Raw genomic sequence first — 9,324 nt, forward strand, 5'->3', positions numbered from 1 at the left:
TCCGTGCGTATCCCTGGTATTCTGTGCATAATTTCCATTTTAGGTGCATAAAAAATGTGCACGCGTAAAATTTGTAATGGATGAAAGGAGTGCACATCCCTCTTTATTAAGATTTTATTTCCCCATTCTGTGTCTATGGCAGTGATGGCATGTCAAAGGTGACATGCCACAACATTTTGGGTGATGCCAGTGTCTACCAACACCCAACAAAATGATAGGACCTCTATTGTGAGTCCCTGATTTTTCATACTTCATGATAATTGCTATTTTCATCCTGCTTGATTAATGTTCTGTATGAAACTGTTTTCTAAATGAATATGTAACGCATTCTGGTTTTTTTCGGGGGGGGGGGGGGGGGGGGGGCTGACAGTAGCACAGACAAGTTAGGAATTTTTGACATGCCGAGTCTAAAAGCTTCACCAACATTGGGGTATGGGGAAAAATGCTTAGTACATCCGGTCTTAACTCCCTCCAGGCATTTCAAAGGTCACAGGAAAGAAATTACTGGAATTTGAGGAAATTCAAGGACAACAAGTGAAGATGTTTTAAAAGCTTCTGAAACATCCATCTAGGTTCAATCCTTTTCTTGTGTAGTGGAGCTTTGGATGCCACCAAGCAGCAGAAATCATTGCTGTATTCCATTCTGTAATTGGCTACTTTCTCCCAACTATAGTATTTTATTTTACAGTTTAGAACTCCTGGGTGCTATGTTCGGATTCATTTGAAGCTGCACCCTCTCTGAGATGATAGTGGTCAACACAGAGAACAATTTTCAAAATAATTTATGTGGACAAAAAGGTTTTTACCTGAGTAGATTGCTCTGTTTGGAAACTGCTCATCTTGGTACAGATAAAAATGCCCACATCTTCTTTCACAATGCGGTTTTTTTTTTGTGGGCAAGGAGAAGACAGAGAAGGGAAACCACGCACGTAGATTGCATTTTTAACTCTCCCCCTGTTGTTTTGCAGTTGTAAAATCCTGGCTACCTTGTACTCACAGACCTGGTAGGCAGTTTTCAAAAGGAAACAGTCTGCTACCTGTGTAGCTTCTCTTTGAAAACTAGCTGCAAAGTCTTACAGCAGCGCAGATCATTCAAAATGGCTCCCAGCATGTGTAAATGCAAGCTTCTGTACTAGTGTGTGATGAAAAAGACATCAAAGAATTCTGCAAAAACTGTATAATGCTAAGAAAACTCTGAAAATGTGTACAAGATTCTTTCTGTGGCATAAAACCAAATGTTTAATCATAATAGAAAAAAAATTCCCTGGGTTTCCTTTCCCCAAATTCACAATTGCACGTCAAAAGCAGTCAGATGGGGGCACTCGGGTAGCTGTGGCACCATGTGTTACAGGGCTGAAACCGGCAGAGCTGGGGCCCTGGGACTCTGGTGTGACACAGAGGTGAGGTGTGTGGGGACCCCGAGATGAAAGAGGACCCCTTGCATACATAGCAGGAGTGGTCTTTTCAGTCATCAGCCAGGTATGGATGGCTTTCCTTCTTGTCCTATGCTAGCTCGGAGGCTTGAGTCAGCAGTAGTCACACTCTGAGGGAGGTATTTGTGTAGATGTCCATGAGAGAGCGTGTATGTGTGTGCATATGTTTTGGTAGAAGGAATAAAGAGAGGGCTCGTTTGCAAAAGTGAACAAGCAAAAGACAGAATAATGTTATCCCAAATAGAATGTGATAGCAAACCTGTTACTGACCTGCCGTTTTAAAGATTTGTTCTGATAGTTCAGAAATAACTTAGCACACTATATCATCCTATCTAATGTGAACACAAGAGTTTGACCTGTTATGTATTACCATGTAGAACACTTTATTTCTCTTTGTATTACTGTATGTACATTTTGTCTGATCTTTAAATATGAAACTATAACTCTAGGGTAATGAGATGTTCATTACTCTGGTAAACCTGTTTTGTTAGACATTGTGATACAAAAAAAACCCCCCTTTTAACTGTGAACCATAAAGAAAAATATTATATTTCTAATGGATTTTCGTTTCATTTGTAGATTAAGAATTTTCTGCTGAGCGCTTTTTTTTATGTACTAATAAGCATTGCAGTTTAACTAGATTATGCTTAGCTTTTCTTAAGCACTACTGCTGTGCTTTCTGGATTATGTTCCTTAGCCAATTGGTAGCACATACTCACTTTTAAACCATGAAACAAACACTGGACCTCATTTTTGAAATGTTTCGTTTAATGTGTAATTGAATTAGCTCAGAGATTCCTGTTATAAGTGGTAGATGCTTGGCGTGCCCTTCCAGAGAAGACAAAAATAACAGAATTAAAAAAAAAAAGTATGGGATAACCTATCCTATCCTAGTGGAAAGGTTGGTGATGAGGCATTGGGATAACCTGCATGGAGTGGCAGTTCAGCCTAAAACAGCAGAGGGTTTTACTATACTGTGCTTCCAAGAAGGGCATTAAGGTAACTTGCCTAGAGCCACAGTTAGAACCCTGAACAGCAGGAGTATGAGGGCATCAGCACAGGAAGCAGACTCATCATGACTCTTTCACCCCTTATAAGCCCACAAAGAATACTCCTTAAGGACAATGCTGTTCATGACAATTAGCATGCTTGACCAAGAGGCTTCTTAAGATGGAACTATGCAACCAGTAACCTCTACAAGAACTAAGGTGTGATTTTCTTTCGACATATTGTACATACAGTAAGACGTGAACCAACCTCGCCCCCCCCCCCCCCCACAGAAAAACAAATATGAAGCAGAAAGAAAAAATGACCTCTGAAATCAGCCCACCATGGCCATACATTATCAACTCATAAAAGGAGCTTAATTTAAAAAGGAAAAAAGTAAGGAAAAACCAAAGAGAAAAGGTCCTGTGGTAGATTCAACTGTTCCATCAAAAAACAAAATGAGGAAATGAATCTCAGTCAGCTGGCAAATACCCCCAAGTCCTTTCATCTTATAAGCAAATGAGATACATATTGTAGGTTCCTGTTGTTCATTTTTTATTTTCCATTTTTTTCATAGGATTTATTTTCTCATTTTGTGGGATTTTTTTGGGTAGTGTTATGAAATACAATTGTGATTTTTAACCTATTTCAGGATCTATGATTAAAATCTCAGATGGATATCTTTCACTATTACCTATGGAGGTAATTCCAAAGAGTTATGCATGGTTGAGCATAAATAGCACGTGTATGCACGTATTTGCTGTTTTGTAAACCTCATAAATAAATGTCTGCTTGCAGTAGGAACCTGGGAATAATCATGGATTATGAACTAAATTTTAAAGCTCATATCTCTAAGAAAGTTAAAGAAGGGTTTAGTAAATTGATGATGTTAAAACGGTTGAAGACATTCCTTTCAAACAAAAACTTCAGAACAATACTCCAAGCCTTGCTATTAACCAGATTAGACTATTGCAACTCCACAATGCTAGGACTCCCAAAAGTGACATTGCGCCCTTTACAGGTCCTTCAAAATACTGCAGCTTGCATTCTTTCAAATACTAGAAAAAACGATCACATCACTCCAATTTTAAAGGACTTACATTGGTTGCCAGTAGAAAGTAGAATAACTTATAAAACCTTATGCATTATTCACAAACTATTATATAGTGATATGTCTGCCTGGTTAAATTCTACGATAAAACTACATATCCCTCAGCGTAATCTAAGGTCTACCAATAAAGCCTTTCTGACAGTTCCAACAGTAAGGTCTGCACATTTAAGCGAAGTAAGGGCCCATGCAATTTCTATTGCTGGGCCGTCCCTCTGGAACAAACTGCCTCAAGAGCTACGGCTACAAGATAATTTGAAGAGATTTAGGAAAGATCTCAAAACATGGCTTTTTAAACAAACTTTTGAAATGGTCACTGAAGCTTAATCCAGGTTTTTATATGATTTATTCTTCTTCTTTTAGGGGCGGATTTTAAGAGCCCTGCTCGCCTAAATCCGCCCAGATCCGGGCGGATTTAGGCGAGCAGGGCCCTGCGCGCCGGTAGGCCTATGTTCAATAGGCCTACCGGCGCGCGCAGACCCCGGGACTCGCGTAAGTCCCGGGGTTTGGCGAGGGGGGCGTGTCGGGGGGCGGGCCCGAGCCGCGCGGCGTTTAGGGGGCGTGTCGGCAGCGTTTTGGGGGCGGGCCCGGGGGCGTGGCCGCGCCCTCCGGACCCGCCCCCAGGTCACGTCCCGGCGCGCTAGCGGCCCGCTGGCACGCGGGGATTTATGCCTCCCTCTGGGAGGCGTAAATCCCCCGACAAAGGTAAAGAGGGGGTTTAGGCAGGGCCGGGCGGGTGGGTTAGGTAGAGGAAGGGAGGGGAAGGTGAGGGGAGGGCGTTAGAGGATTCCCTCCGAGGCCGCTCCGATTTCAGAGCGGCCTCGGAGGGAACGGGGGTAGGCTGCGCGGCTCGGCGCGCACCGGCTATACAGAATCGATAGCCTTGCGCGCGCCGATCCAGGATTTTAGCGGATACGCGCGGCTACGCGCGTATCTACTAAAATCCCGCGTACTTTTGCTTGCGCCTGATGCGCCAGCAAAAGTACGCCTATTCGCGCGGTCTGAAAATCTACCCCTTAGTCTGTTCTTATCTATTTTAATATTAATTTTAGTTCTATTTTAGATAGTTTTTGATTGAATTTTATTTCTTTGGATATTTTTAAGATATATTGTGATTCTTTTTTCCCTTTTATCATGTTCTTAAAATGTGACTATTGTAAACCGTGGAGATAGAACTTGTTTCTGTGCAACAGTATATAAAAATTGTACAAATAAATAAAAATAAATAAATACATCATGCTCAAAAGCTAACAGGGAAAAATGGAGTGGTATAGGGGTGATCCGGGGTGGGGTGCCGAAGTACATTCCAAAGCTGCTATTTTATAAGTGATGTACGTGCATACACTACGGCTTGACCCAGTCCTTTAACATCTGCTAATTGACTTGTGCAATTGAAATTGAAATTGTCCTTCTTTGAAGTTTTTGGTTGGGAAGTCTAAGTGAACTGGTGGGGATTGAGAGTGAGGTGCTTGGATGCTCTAGGTGAAAGGTTGAAGGTCTGGGTGAACTGGTGATTCCAATTATATATGCAAGTATTTTCAGAAGCTTTCTTTATAAAATAACTGTCTCCACATTTAATTCTGGGTTATTACACGTGAATCGTTGCAATTATTACGTGCATAAAAAATACACATGTATTTTTATAGAATGGGTAGAGAAAGTATGTACGTATGGCATTGCAAAATATAAACATGTACTTTTGGAGCAGAAATGCGCACCACGCAGTTTATAAAATACCAGCATAAATCTCCGTGGACCCACTTACCATGGATGGTTTTGAAAGTTTGTCTGCAAAACTTTAATAGAGCCGATGTCCCAAACATTTCCAGATGGTATATACAAAAATATTTTTTCCATGTTTTTTATTTTAACCACTCTTCTTTGTGGTAGATTGCATTTTTGTCCATACACTGTAGAGCAGTGGTCCTCAACCCTGTCCTGGGGGCCCACCAGGCAATCGGGTTTTCAGGATATCCACAAAGAATGTGCATGAGAGAAAATTTGCATGCACTGCCTTCACAACATGCACATTTTCTCTCATGCATATTCCTTGTGGATATCCTGAAAACCCGACTAGCTGGTGAGCCCCCAGCACAGGGTTGGGGACCACTGCTGTAGAGCATCATACCAGGATTGTTATAATTGGCATATATCCAATCAGCGAATGATGTCAGCAAGGGACCATGGCTTAACCCCGTGGGAGTAGCACTCTTTCAGGCAGGCAGCCAGACAAGAGGTAAAAGCAGTGGTAGCTTCTCTTATTGGCTCTATTTAAGGTGCAGTAGTACTGAGTACAACAGGCTGTTTGCTGGCTGTTTGAGAGCGTCTTCAAGCAGCCCATGAGAGCAAGAGAGAAGAGCAACTGCAGTTATTGTCTTGATGCTTTTCATAATTGGCTGATGATTAAAGTTTATATTGTGTTTATTTTAGTATTTTTAGATGGATCAACTTTGTTACACTGGGTGACATTATAACTAGGTTGATTCCAGTAGTAATAGGGCTGGGAGATTATGGTTTACATATCTCTCATCAGGCTTTTAAGAATTCATGTCCTCTGATGCAAATGGGTATATCTTCTCTTTTTTAAAGATTTTTAGTGTGGCTTGCTAAATATCTGTTAGGTTAAGACAAAATCCCAAGAAACACATGATTTGATTCTTGATAAAACGTTTGATATACAGTATTTTGTGTAATAGAAACATGACTTGGAAAGACCAATGATATGATTTTAAATGAGATATGCCCAATGGTTGTCAGTCTGGTCACCAGCGGAGAGCTGACAGGAGGGAAGGAGGAATATTTGTCATTTTTAAAAATCATTTGAGTTTTTTGTGTAAGACAAGCCCTGCCAAGGGCTTTGAAGCTATTAACTGTTCTCTATGTTTTGTATATAGATCCCCAGGACCAGAGGGGGTTGGGTTAGCTGATCTTACAGAAATCATGATTTCCTTTCAAGCAGCATTAAAGAATCTTATTTTCGATGATTTTAATTTTCACTATGATGTGCCTATATCTTGAACGATGTGAATCGGTTATTTACACTTTTGGATAATAGGAGGACTCGGGGGCATTGCTTGAAGTTAGCAAGTAGCACATTTAAGACTAATCGGAGAAAATTCTTTTTCACTCAACGCACAATAAAGTTCTGGAATTTGTTGCCAGAGGATGTGGCTAGTGCAGTTAGTGTAGCTGGGTTCAAAAAGGTTTGGATCAGTTCTTGGAGGAGAAGTCTATTAACTGCTATTAATCAAGTTTACTTAGGGAATAGCTACTGCTATTAATTGCATCAGGAGCATGGGATTTTCTTGTGGTTGGGTAATTGCCAGGTTCTTGTGGCCTGGTTTGGCCTCTGTTGGAAACAGGATGCTGGGCTTGATGGACCCTTGATCTGACCCAGCATGGCATTTTCTTATGTTCTATAATTGGCCCAGTAGATTTTTTTTTTAATGTTATGGTTGCTTTAGAACTCAGCCAAATAGTGATGTTTCTAACCCATGAAGCACAGCATATTCTAGACATGATTTTTGTCCCCAAGGTCTGGGCTGACGTTGAATTAGTATTCCATGTACAGCCAATGGATATTCATTGGACAGAGCATAATAAACTAATTCATTTTTCTGTATTACTGGAATTGAATGAGTGAGTTACAAAGAGTAGGATTTTGACTTATTGAGTAACTAGAAGAGTTATTAACTAGGAAGCCTTTAAGAAAGAATGGGATCAAATGGAGATTTATAAGAAAACAGAGCAGGAAGTAGATGTTTATAATCATCATTGAACCTCTGTTATACAGTAGAGAGAGTAGCACTCCAAAGAATAGTAAAGATAAGGGGAGTTCATTGGCAGATCCCATGATATATTAAGGAATTCTTAGAATTAAAGCGAGTAGCAAGACAATCCAGAAGATGGCAAAAAAAAGAAGGATGAGACAGAGAGATTGACTGTAACTGAAGCTACTAAGAGATATAAGGCATGTTGTAGCAAGGCAAAGAAACTCTATTTTGCTAAACAGCTGTCAGTCTCATTTAATCAACCATTGGGATTTTCTATTATTTGACAGTTGTTGGGTAGCAGTAAAGGGCAGCCTCCTATTAAAGAATTAGATATTGTTGCTAACCATTTCGTAGAGAACATCAGCTCTTTACATAGCAATTTGAAAAGGCCTAATGAGAATTATAGGCCAGAGAATCAGATTGAACTAATAACAGATGTAAGAGGACATTCTGATGAGATTGCGTTTTATCCAGTGGTAGAGGAAAAGGTTTCTTCAATACTTTCATCTTTAAAACTGAAAAGCTGTGCTCTGGATCCTGCCCATTTTGTCTACTTTCTGTGTTTAACGATATGTTTGCTAGACTCCTCTATAATATAATTAATTACTCTCTTAGTGAAGAGATACATACGGAACCCCTAAGACTACAAAAAAAGGACATTGTCCGATATACAGGAATTAGTTTTAGACTAATATCTAGCCTGCTTCGTTGGACAAAAATGACAGAAAAATGTGTGTTAAAACAATTCACTGATTATTTTAGAAAATAATGGATTATTAGCCTTGATCCATATGGATTTTGGGTTCATCATGGGACAGGAACCTTACCAGCAGCAATGACAGACACACTATTAAGAGAATTAGTTAGGGGGAGGTCAGCAATTGCACAACACTTTTAGATGTTCCATCATGTTTTGACACCTTATCACATTTTTATTTATGTATTTATTTCCAGCTTTTATATACTGTACATTAAGCAAATGCTGACCAGAGCCATCTGTCAGACTGCACAATATACAATATGAGCTTAGAAAGGCTACACAGTTGTCACAGTTTTGCCTGCCATGCAGCCTCACCGTGCCCTCCTTCTACCCGCCATGACGCCTCCCCACCACTATCAAGATTATCTTCACTTGGACTAGGGGACAGTGGTCAAATGGGTTATGTTCTATTTATCACTAGGAATCTTTCAAGTAACAGTGAATGGGACAGTTTCTCATTGCAAGGTACTTCAAGGTATGGCATTATCTGCTACTTTTATTTAATGTTTACTTGGCCCCTTTGGGTCAATTGCTTAGATCACTAGCCATAATATTGAAATTTTGTGTTGATGATATTCAGCTTATTTTCCCAGTGACAGATACAATACAATCCCCTTACTGTCAAATGACTGAATGTGTTTAAAGGGTGAAACAATGGATGATGAGGAATGAGCAAATATTAAACATATCTAAGACTGAATTATTATGGGTTGGTTGAAATAGTGTACAACTACAGAGAATGTGCCATTCTTTCGATTTGTGGGACCTTCTCACTTCAGTCATAACTTAGGGATCTTGATATTATTTTAGATACTAAATATACTTTTAAGCCCTAAATTGAAAAGATATTAAAAACAGGTTTCTTTAAGCTTTGATTGATAAGGCAGCTGAGGTTCCTGCTTTGCTATAATGATTTTCGGACAGTGGTGCAAGGATTGGTTTTTCCCACTATTTACTACTGTAATATGATTCATCTAGGACTCCCAATGAAACATTGGCCTGGGAAAGAAGGAGAATATTATCCTGACACTTATAACGCTGCGCTGGTTGCCTAGTGCAGTCAAAGCAAAGTTTAAAATCCTTATGTTAGTGTTTAAGGAGATTCATGAGGCCAGACCCTAATACCTGCGCCACTTTCTAGCTCCTTATGTGCCTACTAGGGTCCTTACAATGTAAGGACCAGAGATGCTTGCTGTTTCATCAGTGAAAAGCTGTAGATTAAATTGTATTGGACTGAGGACTTTTTTGATTGCTGGACCAATA

This window comes from Rhinatrema bivittatum, chromosome 1, assembly GCF_901001135.1.
Source record: "Rhinatrema bivittatum chromosome 1, aRhiBiv1.1, whole genome shotgun sequence".
Classification (NCBI taxonomy): Eukaryota; Metazoa; Chordata; class Amphibia; order Gymnophiona; family Rhinatrematidae; genus Rhinatrema; species Rhinatrema bivittatum.